Source organism: Marmota monax, unplaced genomic scaffold (genome assembly GCF_021218885.2).
Source record: "Marmota monax isolate L192 unplaced genomic scaffold, Marmota_monax_Labrador192_F-V1.1 WCK01_AAM20220418_F8-fsc00391, whole genome shotgun sequence".
Lineage (NCBI taxonomy): Eukaryota > Metazoa > Chordata > Mammalia > Rodentia > Sciuridae > Marmota > Marmota monax.
The window spans coordinates 468,587-485,181 of record NW_026694470.1 but is presented as its reverse complement, the minus strand read 5'-3'; the positions used below and the strand labels follow the sequence as shown (position 1 = coordinate 485,181).

Genomic DNA, 16,595 nt, shown 5'->3' with positions numbered 1-16,595 from the left:
GTGATATTTCAGAAGGATTAATATTTGCAAATTCTTATATTCCAAATCTAAATATCCTGTAGCTGCGCTGTACATAAAAAGAAGTCCTCATTTCAACTATGATTAGAAAAAAATAAACATTCAGCTGACAGGCTTAGTATCTGTTAAGAGAAAGATGAGACAGACAGATTATGGAATTTTTACTCTAATTCCCATGACATTAACATTATTCTAGCACTTTGAACATGTGAAGAATTATTGACCCTCCCATAAATTATATATATATATATATATATATATATATATACACACACATATGTATATATATATATATATATTTAAGATATATATATATATATACATTTATATATTTAAGATATATACATTTATATCTTTAAGATATATATATATATATATTTTTTTAATTGGTTAGAGATGTTTGGAAAATTTATTTTTGGTGATTGTTTTTCCACTCAAGTATAGTAATTTTTTTTTAGATCTAGTGGGATTCCAAACTAGAAATATTCTGGTAGACTAAAACTGACTTTTTTTCCAAACTAAGAAATGTGCATGTGATTAATAAGCACTATCACAGAAGACTATATAAGTTCTATTAGGTATTAGGCAAAAGGTGGATATTTGATAAAATATAATATATTCCAAAATATAAATTTCTAGTGTTCTCAATGTAGGGATTCATTTTGGATCCATTTGTTCTGATTTTTCAAAATAGATTACCTTGTTACATTGGCAGTGAGCCAAACAGAGTGATAGAAGGTAGAAGCCAGACAAATCATTCACTCAATTTGTCGTTTGCAAAATTGCAGGCAAACACTCTTTAATTTAAATTTGCATTTTGTTTTGGATAAGCTCTGCAAAGGAAAGTCTGACTGGAAATTACAAAGGAAAATACAGTATTCAGCTGTTGAGATTTAAAAATATGACAACTGAATTAAAATATTAGTGTAAAGTGCTTTATAATTTATTCTTGGAAATTACTACTAGATTGTAAGAGGGTGGTATATATTCATTTCAATATATTGTTAGGTTTAGTTCTGAAGTAGTCTTTCAACTAATTCATGCTCTTTTCCAAATAGTTTAGTGATATTTAGCCCCTACTTTGTCATTTAAGATATGTCTAAATATAATCACAAAATAATTTACTGTTTAAATTGAACCATTTGGTCAAAGGGATTAGAAGGAAATTTAGTTTTCTCTCCCATTCTTTTATCTTATTATTCAAAATAAAATTTTAAAATATATTTTATATCAGGGAAATAAAATGTTCTCTTTCTCATGAATCACAACTTCTCTTTGATTCCCATAATCCAAATCATAATTAGAAATTACAAATCCAAAGGGGAAAAATACTGAACTAAAAATCCAAAAATCAGAAAATTGAAACAAGACACCAATGTTGAAGACAATCACAACAATTTTGCAGCCAATACAAGACTAAGTGAAAAGAAAGCAGCACAAATTGGAGAACTGCTGTTTCCTTCAATTTGGGGCTTTTCTTGCATTATTTGTTTACAATAAATAATGAGTTATAAGTTAGTTAGCATTATTTAGTTTCCTTTTGTTAGTGGTATGAATTAATGTTTTATTTTCTCATCAATGGCATTTTTACTTTTATAAATTATCATGATCCTCATTTTACAGAAGGGAAACACAAGCCAAAGAGGCTAAATACTGCAGCCCAGATCAGAACCCAGGCAGTATAACCTACCACTCACTGTGATACCCTCTTCCTTTGGGACATACAGATGAACTCTTCATAGGTATAGACAGAAATATTCACTGGATGCTCAAATTCATCCGTGACCTTCAGACTTCAATTTATAATGATGGTTTCATTAGACATATTATAATAACCAAATACTTGTTAAAGTAATTATTTGTATTTTATTCAATTATTCCGGTGGTCTTTTCTGAGTTGGCAGCCCTTAAATAATTGTGTTTTGTTCCCTTAGATGCTTAGTACATTAAAACATTAAAATCTTTGAACAGATTGGAACTTTGAGTATTTTTCATTTTTTAGCACCTAAATTAAAGAAATTGCATTTCTCAAAGAAGTCTATTAAAAAAAATGTGTTTTCTTTAGTAAAATATCACAACAGCCATACCTACCACAGAGAGGGGACATCTGGAATGTTTTGTTCAGTTGATATTTAAAAAGTTCTAAATTGTTAATAAAGTTCCACTAGTTATGCTGTACTTCAAGGAAATGATGTGGCACTTATAACATGCTTTTTATGCATTCTTTCCTTAAAAACTAATCCACATGTATAACTAATTAGAACAAATTATCAAAAACACTATTGAAAGAAATTGAAAATGGCAATAATAAACATAAAGATAACCCATCCAAAAAAAAAAAAAACAACTAATCAAAGGTAACATGTCCCTCTAAGGTTAAAGATGTTGTTAGGAAGGAGACTGGCGTACCTGGAAGTTAGTAAGCAGTCAGATGCAGGCCTCCTTAGGAAGCTGTCTGTTATAACTCATCCTTAATCACTCTGACAGTGCTCGGCTTCACTCTTCAGAGCTATGACCCTCTCAATCCCTCAGTCTCAGCAGCTCTTGACCAAGTTTATATTGTTGAGAATACATTGAGCCATTCATTACAGAAGAAAAGAAGAAGCAAAGAGGCAAAAAAAAAAGATGAAGAGATGGGGATGGGGTATGGGGGTAGGAAAGATGGTGGAATGAGACGGACATCATTACCCTAGGTATAGGTATGATGGCACAAATGTGTGACCCTACTTCATGTACAACCAGAGAAATGAAAACTTGTACTTCATTTGTGTATATTGAATCAAAGAGCATTCTGCTATCATGTATAACTGATTAGAACAAATTTTTAAAATAGTTAAAAAAAAAAAAAAGATCAACCAGACAGAAAGCCTATCCTCAAAGACTTTATACTTTAAGTGGCAAGATAAGAGAGTAGTGTCCATCTTTGTGGCGGGGGGGGGGCACAACTTGAAGGAAGAGGAGATTACATTTATTTGAGAGGAAAGTACAGAAACCTACACAATTTCATATGGGCAGCATTTGAAAGATAAATATAATTTGGATCTTAAGATAGTTCCCTTACTAGGTCAGCAAGTCTATTAAAGTCCTCCCTTTAACCTCATGAAAAACCTGTAAATTATATATTTAGCTGAGCTCTGAGACTTGAAGAATTTTTCCAGAAATTGCTTTCTATCCACTTTTTAAAGATTATTTATTTTCTTATAATTTTACCTTTTAATCTGCTTGTTTTAATTAGCCTTTCCATCTATGCTTAGCCTACTTGGATAAATAACTAATTGATTGGTTTGCTTGAACTTTATTCATTAATTCAATTAATATTAATTGACTATCGTATTGATAATTCACTGTTATAAGGACTGTACATAATGTCTTCTTGAGTTTGTACTCTCTGATATTCAATAGTGTTGAGGAATGTCTTTCAATTATGAAATTGATTTAACTGTCTCTAAAGTTATTTAATTTAGCTCCATGTCTACAACCCCAGGTGAAATTCTGTTATATTCCCATGTAAAACCCAAATAGTTGATATACTGTACTACAGCATAAGTGGGGGAAAATTATCAATACTGAAAGCCATAGAAAGAGAACACTCTGTATGCAACAAAGCAGAGTAGCTGGGACACACTCAGGATGGAGGATCAGCACTTAACTGTTATGTGCAGTAGAAATCTGAGTAGTGAAAGAAATTTAGGACACAGCTCTTTGACTGACATGAAACAATGTCAGGTTAAGTGAGAGAAAGGCTTAAATCCTTCAGGCTATTAGAGAAGAATAAGCAAGAAATGTTTAATTTCGAACAGAAAATATTTCACTGGGACATTTGCAAGAAGATCTGGAACTTCTAGGACAAGGGATAAAATATTTTCAAGTGGATCACGCTAAGGGGACTTTCCACATAATGAAATCTCAGCTTCTGTAATGGAAGGCTTCTAACATCCCAGGAAAAACATAGGTGAGCCATTGACTATCCATCTATTCAAATAGCCCAAACTTTATAAACAATTGTGATGTGGAGAAACTGTTGTATGTGAAGGCAGCCATCATGTGCGACAATTTAGACAAGTAGGAAAATTTGCTAAAGAGAATTAGGGAGAGCATACCTAAAGATGTCAGACAAGAAATGAGGTGTTATAAAGTGACTTGAGTATTGGAGAGAGAGGCCTTTACTGATATTGTTCTATCTTTATGCTTGTCTGCATATCTAATGTCTCCTCAGATACTACCACTTCCACTAGAACATTAATTCAGCTCAGATTGGATTACATTGTCAAGGTCTTTTGTCTATATCACATCATTGTGCACTTCTATATATACATCTACATATACATTCTATATATACATCTACATCTTTCTTCCAGATATGCCACTGAGCCTGCACTTATTCTATCAACTTGTCGAGTGCTTAGAATAAGGTAAAAATCCAAATAGACAAAAGAAAGAGACTTAGTGACTGATGAGTTTGTGTTCATCTATATACTAATTCTCAAAAAGTCACTTTTGTGACATGGCCTTCAGAGGAGTAGAAACCACGGAAAAGGCATGATTAAAGGACCTGAAGCCTACAGAACTCAGTGACCAGCAAGAGATGCTTATAACAAATGCCACAGGAATAACAAGTGGTGTGATGGCCCAGGGCCAACTGGAAAAAATATATTAGTCAAGGTGGAATGTGCGCTCTTCATTCCTTCCTAAACACCTGCACTAGCCTAATTTGATATGTTTAATTCAGCAGAATGGGGCACTTAGCAGGCCACAGTTTTGGACAGAATCCAACATCCATGGCTCCATTAATCTCTAATCAAGGAGGATGAAATAAGAAGGAAAGAGGGTGGGTGGTATCTTTTTCTGGGATGCCAAAGAGTCCAAAGAAAATGCATATTTGGTAAACAACCACAATTTAGAGCAAATTATCTGTACTAATTAAACCTGTAGTTCTGACAACTGTTTAATATTAAATCGAGTAATGCAATATTAAGAAGGAAAGTTTAAAGTTTTGGAAGAGGGCCAAATACTTGAAAGGGTAAAAGAGAGAAACTTAACATTTGTGTAGTTTAAGACAGTATAAAAAGAACTCTCACATACATTGTCTTCCTTGAGAGCCACAACAATGCTATGAAGCTGTTAGATTTTTAACATCTGTCCCACTGCATGTTTCTTTTTTTTCTCCACAGAAGCAAGTTATGGCAAATTTAATCACAGGAATAATAACATCAGCTCCTATTTAGCAAATTCCATGATGACTGCACCAAAGACCCATGTGTGATGAGGCTGTATTTCAAACAAACACTTTCTGTAACAAATGCTAAAAGCGTTTTCTAAAGGATTAATCTCTTATAATGACCAAGACTTTAAACTTTACATTCAAAAACATTCTCCTGAGAAAACTAATCACATGGTTAAATAGGATAGAATATGATAGTATAGAAATTATTTATTTGGTTTCTTTACTGTAGCATTTTTACATTTTATTCTGAAACCAAAACATTTTGAAATAATTAAAGATAAGTTAAAGGGGATCATCATGAACAATATTGTAATAGCAATAAAAACCACAGTTGGGAATAAGGACAGTAAAATAAAGAAATCACATGTCAGTGCAAACACACATAAGTGTAAATACTACAGAACATAGGATATTGCGTCTTTTTAGACACAAATAGCTTGTAAGCAAACTATTTATATGTATACATTATCTCATCACACTTTGAAATAATTTGATAATGCAATGACTCCAAATCACCAATCAAAGCTGAAAGTGAACTTAGAAACTTCTAATTAAAATAAATCAGGTAATTGTTTTGCAAAGTTGAGATTTTCATTTCAAAGAATACCAGCAGTAGAACAACAAATGATGGGCTCAGAGCCCCATATGATAGGTAACTGATGTCTAATTTATTCCAAATTAATGTTTGCTGTATTAAGAAACTGCATAATGACTTACAAATAGAAGTATATTTAAGCAATATCAATATTCTATAAAAATAGTAAACTTTGAGAATATTTAAAAAATGGTTTCAGCACTGACAATGTGATAGGATAAACAGCCTATCCTGTCACACTAGAAGCTCTGTATAATTCTGCCCAGGTTTAAGAGAAACTGCCCATGCCACCCAGATAGGAGCATCCCAGCAACCCAATGGTCCTTTCTGCTATATTCCTGTTCAGGAAGAAAAGTCCTCTATGTTTTTGTTTTGTTTTTTTTTAATTTCATTTCGTTTTGTTTTGTGTGTGTGCATGCGTGTGTGTGTGTGTGTGTGTGTGTGTGTACATGTGTGTATGTGATCGATTTGACACATTGCTCTCGAGTTCTCAGCCCTGGACCACATGCCATTCATTTATTCGAACATAGGTTTCAAGTGCCATGTATGCTGAGGGATGTGACAGGTGCAGTGTGATTAAAAGTGAAATGAGATTTTGACTGAGACTTCCAGGCCTGTCTTCTGCATACAACACAAATGTATTCCTTTAAACTTATTGACACTATCCTAGAATCAATAAGCTTAAAAGATACGCAAAGGGGTGGCATTAATTTATGAGTCTTCTTAGAATTAAATCAGAAGAATAACAGTAATAATACAAGACACTGTATATAGGATCTTCAGTGATATTTTAATTGGTGCATGTTGTAGCATTAGATGGAACACTAGGTGCCAATCAAACTTTCCACTTAACCAGAAGAGGGAGGATGAGAGCAAAGAGAAATGGAGTTTTGGACATATGAGGGACACAGAATAGGAGGGAAAAAGAAATAGACGGCCCCAAAGATACACTCTGTCAGCTTCATTCATTTAGGAATTTGAGCTCTGGAAAATGCATAACTATAACTTAATTGTTTCACACTTGTCTGGATAGGCCATGAAGCTTGGTGAATGGGAGCACTGTCTTTCTCAACTTAAAAAGTTTTATGGAATACTGGAAGAACATATCTTCAGAAACAAACCTGGACTTAAACCCTGGTTGCACTCCTTTCGAAACCAATACATTTGGATGTTTTGTTTTCATCTAAAAAATTAGCCACACCATGCCAGCTAATATTCTAATTTTAATATTAATATTAATATTCGTGCATACATCTGACACAACACACAGTTCAAGAAATCTTTTTTTAATTTTTTTTTCCTGGTACCAGGGATTGAACCTAGGAGTGCTTAACCACTGAACCACATCCACAACCCTTTTGTTCATATTTTATTTAGAGACAGGGTGTCATTAAGATGGTTAGGGCCTTCCTAAATTGGTGAGGCTGACTTTGAACACATGATCATCCTGACTCAGCCTCTCAAGCCACTGGGATTACAGTCGAGTGCCATCACGCCTGGCTTTAAGGAATCTTAAACAAACCAATTTATTCTTTCATGCAGTAACCCTATGAAGTAGTTAATATCACCAAACCTACTTACAAATGAAGAAACTAAAGTCATAATGATTTTAAATAACTTGCCTAAGAGCACACAGCTAGGAAGTATCAGGACAAACTACTGTACCAGGAACACTGGCTCCAAAGCTCTCATTTCAGCTCCCTCACTGGTTTATCTCCTTGAGCAATAAGGTGACATCACTGCATACCTATTTCCGCGGCTAAAATCCAAAACCTGACAACACCAATCCTTACAAAGATGCAGAAAAACAGAAATTCCTATTTATTGCTGGCAAAAAATGCAAAGGGCTACCCCTACTTTGGAAGAGAAGTTGATAATTTTTTTATAAAGCTAAACATAAGCTTACCATAAAATCTGGCAATCACATTCTAGGTATTTACCCAAATAATTTGAAAACTTAGGTTCATACCATGAATGTTTGTAACAGCTTTACTCATAATTGTCACATGTTAGAAGTAATTAAGACATCTTTTAATAAGTTAATAGATAAGCATACTGTGGTGTCACGAGCCATCCATGGGCTCTGTATGTGACCTATTGTAAATCATAGCCATATGAGGGGATAGGCCTGACATTGCAGGCTTCCTGTCAGGGAGAAATTGCATGATGCAGGTGTGCCTTCCCCTCAAGCTCTTCCTAAGATCCCACACAGCACCTGAGATGGGTGTGACTTGCCAAGATGTCAATCAATCTGCTGACCACAAGACATGAGGAAGCAAGACTCCACCTTTGAAACCTTATCCCCTTCCTTATTTGGTGAAGAACTGTAGGGCATGTCACATCAGAGAAATAGAAACCTATGATGGAGAAAAGGAAACCTAACTTGCAGACTGATGCTCTCTTCCTGGTCTTGGAGCTGCACATGGCTAAGATGGCGCATGGCAATCAGCCAGAAGGCATTACCGTGGGTTGTGATGAAAAATCAGACCACCTCTAGGATAGGCTCAGAACCCCTCCACCCTCGTGGACAGCTCGTGTCTCCCCTTACTGCCTGTAGAATGGGTGTACACATGAACTCTCCTCACCCTGCTGACCTTTATCCTGATTGGCTCATGTGCCTTATATTAGCTGTGTGTGTTTTCTCAACAAACTGAGATCCTGCTTTGACTGGTTTCCCTGAGGCCTCTGATTGTCCTCCAGCGAGGGAGGGCTGATTCCGTGGGCGGCCAGTCGGCCCTTTCCTTTCTTGGCTTGTCCTGGCTGGAGTGTTTTCTCCCTATCTCTCCTGCAGGATGGGAGTGAACGAGGACTAAAAACCCCGACAAAGAACATTCTATCCAAACTTCTTTGTTAGTCCCCTTATAAAAATAGAAATTCTTTGTGTATGGTGAGAGATAGGGGTTTAACTTTATTTTGTTGCATAATGATATCCAGTTTTACTAGCACCATTTTTTTTTCATACATATTTTTTCTCCAGTGCATGTTCTTGGCACCTTTGTAGATAATTGTAGTTTTGTGGTTTAGTCTCTGTGTCCTCTATTCTGTACCATTGGTCTACCAGTCTGTTTGGGTGCCAATACCATGCTGTTTTTGTTACCATTGCTCTGTAGTATAGCTTAAGGGCTGGTATAGTGATGCCACCTGCTAAGGATTGTTTTAGCTATTCTGGGTCTCTTATTTTTCCAGATAAATTTTTCCAATTTTATGATTGCTTTTTCTATTTCTATGAGGCATGTCACTGGAATTTTGATCAGAATTGCATTAAATCTGTATAGTGATTTTGGTAGGATGGTCATTTTGATAATATTAATTCTACCTATTAAAGAGCAAGGTAGATCTTTCCATCTTCTAAGGTCTTCTTTGATTTCTTTCTTTAGGGTTCTGTAAACCCCTATCTCTCACCATGCAAAAAACTCAACTCAAAATGGATCAAGGACTTAGGAATACAACAAGAGACCCTGTGTCTAATAGAAAAAAAAAATAGGCCCTAATCTCCATCATGTGGGATTAGGCTCCAACTTTCTTAATAAGACTCCTGTGGCACAAGAATTGAAATCAAGAATCAATAAATGGGATGGACTCAAACTAAAAAGCTTTCTTCTCAGCAAAAGAAACAATCTGTGAGGTGAATTGAGAGCCTACATCTTGGGAGCAAATCTTTATCCCTCACACATTAGATAGAGCACTAATCTCTAGGATATGTAAAGAACTCAAAAAACTAACACCAAAAAAACAAATAACCCAATCAATAAATGGCTGAAGAGACACTTCTCAGAAGATAATGTACAATCAACAAATATATGAAAAAAATGTTCATTATCACTTTCAATTACAGAAATGCAAATTAAAACCACTCTAGGGTTTCATCTCAATCCAGTCAGAATGGCAGCTATTATGCATGCATACAAACAACAATAAGTGTTGGGTACCATGTAGGGAAAAAGGTACACTCATGCACTGCTGCTGGGACTGCAAATCCAAATCGGTGCAGCCAATGTGGAAAGCAGTATGGAGATTTCTTGGAAAATTGGGAATGGAACCACCATTTGACCCAGCTGTTCCCCTCCTCGGTCTATACACAAAGGACTTAAAAACAGCATACTACAGGGACACAGCCACATCAATGTTTATAGCAGCACAATTCACAATAACTAAACTGTGGAGCCAACCTAGATGTCCTTCAATAGATGAATGGATAAAAAAAAAGTGTGGCATATATATACAATGGAATATTACTCAGCAATAAAAGAGAATAAAATCATGGCATTTGCAGGTAAATGGATGGAGTTAGAGAAGATTATGCTAAGTGAAAATAGCCAATCACAAAAAAAAAACAAATGCCAAATGTTTTCTTTGATATAAGGAGATTCATGGTGGGATAGGGAGCAGAAGCATGGAAGGAACAGACAAACTCTACATAGGTCAAAGGGGTTGGAGGGGAAGGGAGGGTGCATGGGGTAATTAATGATGGTGGAATGTGATGATTATTACTATCCAAAGTACAGGTATGAAGACACAAATTGGTGTGAATTTACTATGTATACAACCAGAGATATGAAAACTTATGCTCTATATATGTAATAAAAATTGTAATGCATTCTGTTGTCATATATAAATAAAAAATTTACATTAAAAATAGAAATAAAAATAAAAATAAAAATGAAGAGATTCTATATGCATGCTCTCATTCCAGCGCTCCTTTTCTAGTGTGGGAGCTGGCCCTTGAGGTCAAAGAGCTGTCTTACCCTCAGTATGCAAATTACTTCTGTGCCCTGTGCTTTTTTGCCATTTTCTTAGCTTAATGTTGCATGCAGCTCTTTTAAACGCAGTTCATCTCATCTGCGTGGGTCACTGGCAAGACTATGGTACATCCAATGAAATATTACTCAGCTCTGAAAGGAAGTAAATCCTTAAGCTACTGAAACACATAGAGAAATCCTTATTTTTTTAATTTATTTTGAGACAGGGTCTTACTAAATTGCTGAGACTGACTTCAAACTTGCAATTCTTCTGCCTCAACCTCCCAATTACTGGGATTATAGGTATGTGCCACCATACTCAGTACTAGAGGAATCCTAAATTAGAGAAATGATAAGTGAAAGAAACCAATATAAAAGGACAGCAGAGTATGAAATTCCAATTATATGACATTCTGGTAAATATAAAACTTACAGTAAGTGGAAAGAACTGAGAATTCTAAGGGTTGGTGTGAAGAGTAGAGGGATGAAGACGCAGCATGTGGGGAATGTTGTTGGAATGATGGATACAGGACATTACGCATTTGTCAAAGCCTGTAGAATGTACAATGTGAAGTGTGAAGCTTAATGTAAACTAGAGACTTTAGTAAATAATAATGTACTAGATGTAATTAATTTCATTTTAACAAATGTGTGAGTGTGCTGAATAGAGAAGATTTAAATGGAAACCCTCTTTACTCACTGGGTAATTTTTCTGTAACCTCAACTTCTCTAAAAAGTAATGTCTATTAATATTGGAAGCCTGAAAGAAAAGTCCATCTTATGTTTTGAGGAGTAAATGAAATAATGTTGTGCAAATTACTGAACTTGATGCCTTGCAAATATTTCAGGGTAGGCAGCCTAAGAAACCACTCCACATTTTAATAATCACCCCAGAAGGTAGTCTTAGACTTTAAAAATCTTCCTCAAATGCATATTTACCAATTCCTACCAACAAAGGAAGCTGTGTTTCTTAGAAAAATTAAAGAAAATCCCCTAAAGGCATTTTGATTATTAGATATAAAGCACATTTCAAATTTCAAAAGCTGAGATTTTTTTTCTTCAGGTCAAATTTGTCTTCATGACACACTTTCACTAATTGTTTTTTCAGTGGTCCAGCTGTGTCACACATATGGTGATCCTTCCTAGAGCTAACAGCACTTCATCCCAAAAAGAAAAAAAGAAAAAAAAAACTACATTTATTTTGCACTTACCAAAATTTTATCTCCAACAACAGTGTAATTCTTGGAAAGAAAGCATCTAAGAGATTCATTGAATGAACCTTCTTTTCAAATAAGATCATAGGCAAATGGAATATGGGCGTAATCAATTATATTCTTGCAACATTATATTGATCCCGCTTTTTAGGATTTGTTAGCATTGTTCAGATGTGTTAGAAAGACAGTTAAATTGGACTTTTCATTTTATTTTGTTTTATCTTATTTTAGTGGTTTTAGAGTTTGAATCCAGAGGCCCTCTACCACTAAGCTAAATCCCCAGAACTTTTTATTTAATTTATTGCTTTATATTTTCCATTTGTGCTTACTTTTTTTCAATTAAGTGATTTTTATTGTCATATATTTTAATTTTTTTTTTGTCAAGATCTCGCTAAATTGTCTACAGTAGCCTTGAACTTGAAATCCTCCTACCTTAGCCTCCCAAGTTGCTCAGATTACAGACATGTGTACTGAACATGGGTAGAATTAGATATTTTAGAAAAATAAATGTCAGTCAATATTGCATGTAGTATGTGATCAACAAAGTCATTTGTTAATCAAAGACTGAACTTAAAAAAAATATTTATCCGTTAGTTATTTAGACCCTATAAAGATTTTTTTAAATGAAGAAATAATGTTTTCAAAAAACTAAAGTCTAAAGAGTATAGAAGGAAGCAAAAATTAACAGACTGTAAAATTGTATTTTATTTTTTCTTCTCTTGGTACAGCTTGCTATTTAAGGAATTTGTATTTAGTGTCACCATATTTTGGATGTTAAGTATGGGGATACTTATTGCTATAAGTATAATTAGGTATACATGAGCCCTGGAAGCAATTATTTCATTCAGAAGAGAGTACCTGGCCACACAGTTAAGAACAAAAGAAACTTCAGAATTGAGTATTGAGTACCTGGATTATCTACCATCATCTGTCTTCTTCATGTGATAAGTATGACCTTAGTTCAATCTTCTTTCCAGGGATGAGCTCTGTTCTTCGGAGGGAGTCCTCCCTGGATGTTTAAATTAACATTTACAATATCCTTCAAGAAAAAAAAAAGTCAGATTCTTAGGATGAACAGGAAATAGAACAATTCCTGAAATTCAGAACAAAGAAAAAATTGCCACAACAATTCCAATAAGAGTGCATGAACTTTTATTCATGAAAATCATCCTAGGTAAACAAGGCAAAAATATTCTTAGAGATGCTAAAGTAATTTAGTTTTAGTTTAAGAAATGGATGGCATTGGAGAAGATAATGCTAAGTGAAGTCAGCCAATCCAAAAAAAAAAAAAATGCTGAATGTTCTGTCTGATATAAGGAGGCTGACTCACAGTGGGGGTAGGGAGGAGGAACATGGGAGAAATAGAAGAATTCTAGATAGGGAAGAGGGGTGGGAGGGAAAGGAAGGGGGAAGGGGATTAGCAAGGACGGTGGAATGTGATGGTCATTATACAAAGTACATGTATGAAGACTCGAATTGGGTGTCAACATACCTTATATGCAAACAGAGATATGAAAAAATGTGGTATATATGTGTATTAAGAATTGTAATGCAAAAGAAAAGTACATGTATAATGGCATAAATTGACGTGAACATACTTTATATACAGAGATACAAAAAATTGTGTTCTATATGTGTAATAAGAATTGTAATGCATTCCACTGTGGTCATGTATTTTAAAAAATAATAATAATAAAATTTTAAAAAAGAAATTATATGTGGAGCCAGAATTAAGTGGTAGGTGTAGTTTTCTGATGTAGCTTTCTCATGATCTAGCTTAGCTCATATTTGGATTTAAGAGAATTAGAGTATCTCTAAGAGTATCTCAAATTGAAGACTATAATCCCTTTTTCATCCTTCCTTTCTTTTTTTCTTTTTTGGTGTGTGTAAGTGGTTTGGGGGGGGGTTTGTTTTTGAAGTAGATGAGGAAAAGGTCAGTCGTTATTCTTGCACATTTTAGAATTTAAGAAAAACTATGGTCTCTCGATTTTTTAAGATGATTTCAGGAATCTCTGAAATATCCATGAACCTTCAAAGAAACCACAACCCCAAATTTTGTATAACATATTCTTCAAGTAATTTATATCTACTAATATATACACAGTTGTGTACATGTTTATGTATGTGTGTGTTTACATGCATCTATGTGTGTGTGTGTGTGTGTGTTTACAAACACACTACTGTTTCTCAATTGGGATTATAGAAGTAATAGCTTTCTATGAACTCGAGATTCCTGAGTCACAAACACCTAGTCCATCCTGAACTCTTAAAGTTGTCGACTTCACAACATGGTGAATATGTGAATATTCAACCTCATGCATAAGCAACTAGTTGAGGTTGTTGGAGTCTGTAATGAACAAAAGTAGAGCTTGTATAGAATTATAAGGTAAACTGGCATCTGAACAAACTTGATAATGACCTAGTTTTCTTCAACTTCAAAAAAGTATTTTGCATTAAAGTTGAACATATCTACATTTATTTCCGTACATACAAGATTATGGGTAACATTTTCCGTCACTTATTTGAGGGAATGTTAAAGTGTACTAATTTGTTGGAACATGACATATACTTACTTTCAGTCTACTCAATTACCATCCATGGATACATTTTTCTCCTTGAAAGGTTGGGAATTAGCCAAAGTGGTACTGGAACAGCATGCATACTGGACATAAAAACAAAGTTTTGGTCTAAATTATTGGGTTTTTTTTTTTTTCTGTTGCTGGAAAATGATTTATAATATGCTCCCATGGCCCAGTTCCTGGAAAAAATGTAAACAAAAACTGTGATACACAAACAGTTGAAAAAACAAAAGATTTCTATATCCTGGAGCCTATTTATCAAAAAAGTATCCCATGTTTAATTTTTACAAATAACATAGAAAAAGAGTAGGAGAAATTACAATGTATTAATTTGCATATATTACCAAATATTTTTATTGTATTAAGCCTAATAATCTCCAAGAATAATTTTTAATTAAAGTTATTAAGGTTTCTGCAACAATACCATCATAATTACTGAGTAAATATTTTTATCCAAAAAGAAGCTGATATTCTAGACAAACTGATGGATGCCTAGCACTTTCTTCTTCCTATTACACAGATTGGAAAATTATAGCAAACAATGTGCATATGGCCCAACTTCTTTTTTTGTAGGAACAATGGAATTAGATCTTTATACTCTTTTTTAAGTATAAAAAATGTTTTATAACATGAAATTTATGTGAAATTCAAATATTCTCTGTAAATAAAGTTTTTTAGAATCACAGTCACATGCTTTATAGGTATGCTTTCATACAACATAGAATTTTTAATAAAAAACAAAATCCACAAAGCCTAAAGTATTTGCCTGTCCCTTTACAAAAAAAAAAAAAATGTTTGTAGATTCTTCTTCATATCAGTTTTTGCTAATCCATTTGAATTCACCTGAAATTGTTTTCATTTTTCACAATTCTCAAATCTCCCTGCTTAAGAATTCTTTACTGATCTTCTTACTCTTTTCTCATTTCCCTTTGTTCCCATCACTCTTGAATTTTCAGTATTTGGGTGTCTCAGATGCTGAGACATATGCCTTGTTTAATAAACAATCATGTTAATGTATTTGATGTGAATCTTTTATATGTGTTGTTGCATTGTTTTGAATATATATTCATATTTATGTAATTAAACTTTATAACAATGAGTTTCCCTTGTCAGTATTTTTGACTCCCCCATTTTATTTACACCTAAAAGATCATTATTTTTAATTTCTTTATAGTTCTTTCTAACAAGCATTTTTGTTTATCATATTTTTATCTATCCATTCTACACTAACAACCCAAGTTGCTTCCAGCTCCTAGCCCCATAAATAGAACTGGAAGAAATATCCTTTGCACAAGGCCTTTGTAAATTAAAGTGATAACTTATTTGGTTTATGTCCTTGGAGGAAAACTTCTATTTTCATAGGCTCTAGTTACACTAAATTTGTTCAGGCACCAACAATTTAGCCTCAGTAATGACTACACTGGTGTGTACTCCTACCAGCAGTAAATGAGAATCCCAATAGGAAGGATTTACTTTCTTGAATAAACACAAAGCAGAGGCTATAGTGTTTTGTGTTGAGATAATACTGTATTGTGTTGCAGTATGTTGATTTACAATTTTCACAAAGCTGACATTATTTTTATATATTTATATATCACTCAGTGTGTGCACATATGTATTTATTATGTGCAAAATTTATCAGCAACAGATCTTCCCAATACAGGAATTCCATTGTATTTCAATACTTGTCTAGAGCTTTAAACTGATAAACAATGTGCCAAATAGAAATAAAATATATATGTCACCTATCAATATGGATTAAGGATGCAGATGAAATTAAAGTTGTCAGTCAACTGATCTTAAATGATGGATATGAAGCAGGATTATCTGGGTGAGCCCAGTGTAATCACAAGTGTCTTTACAAATGGAAGATGAAGTCAGGAGAGTCAGAGTCATGGAAGTTATGATGATGGAGTCAATGGCAAAAAAAAAAGTATGATAAAGTTTCAGCCATCCATCCTTGGCTTTGAAGATAAATGGGCCACACAACAAGGAATAAACTCAAACTTTAGAAAGTGGGAAAGGCACAAAAACATATTGTGCCCATCATATTTAGAAAGATCTGTGGAGGAGCCTCTTGACTAATGGAATAAATTTCTATAAAATATACAGAAGATCCAGAATGCTTTGGCAATGCTGTAACAGCAGAAACAGACAGCTTGCACTGAAAGGATCAGAGAAAGGTTGAAATGAGAAAAGGCTGCTTCCCATAGGCCGGGATACAGG

The 16,595-nt window shown here is 34.1% G+C and overlaps 1 long non-coding RNA gene across 4 annotated transcripts in view; it reads right to left on the bottom strand.

Moving 5' to 3' along the window:
* LOC124075522 (uncharacterized) overlaps positions 1-16,595 on the bottom strand; it is a 105,636-nt gene that overhangs the window by 50,185 nt on the left and 38,856 nt on the right. For all 4 annotated transcript variants that reach the window (XR_009224398.1, XR_009224397.1, XR_009224399.1 and 1 more), the window contains 2 exons: positions 14,364-14,548; positions 12,700-12,829 (listed from right to left, as the gene is read on the bottom strand). This is a non-coding gene — a long non-coding RNA (uncharacterized LOC124075522). The remainder of the gene's footprint in view (positions 1-12,699; positions 12,830-14,363; positions 14,549-16,595) is intronic.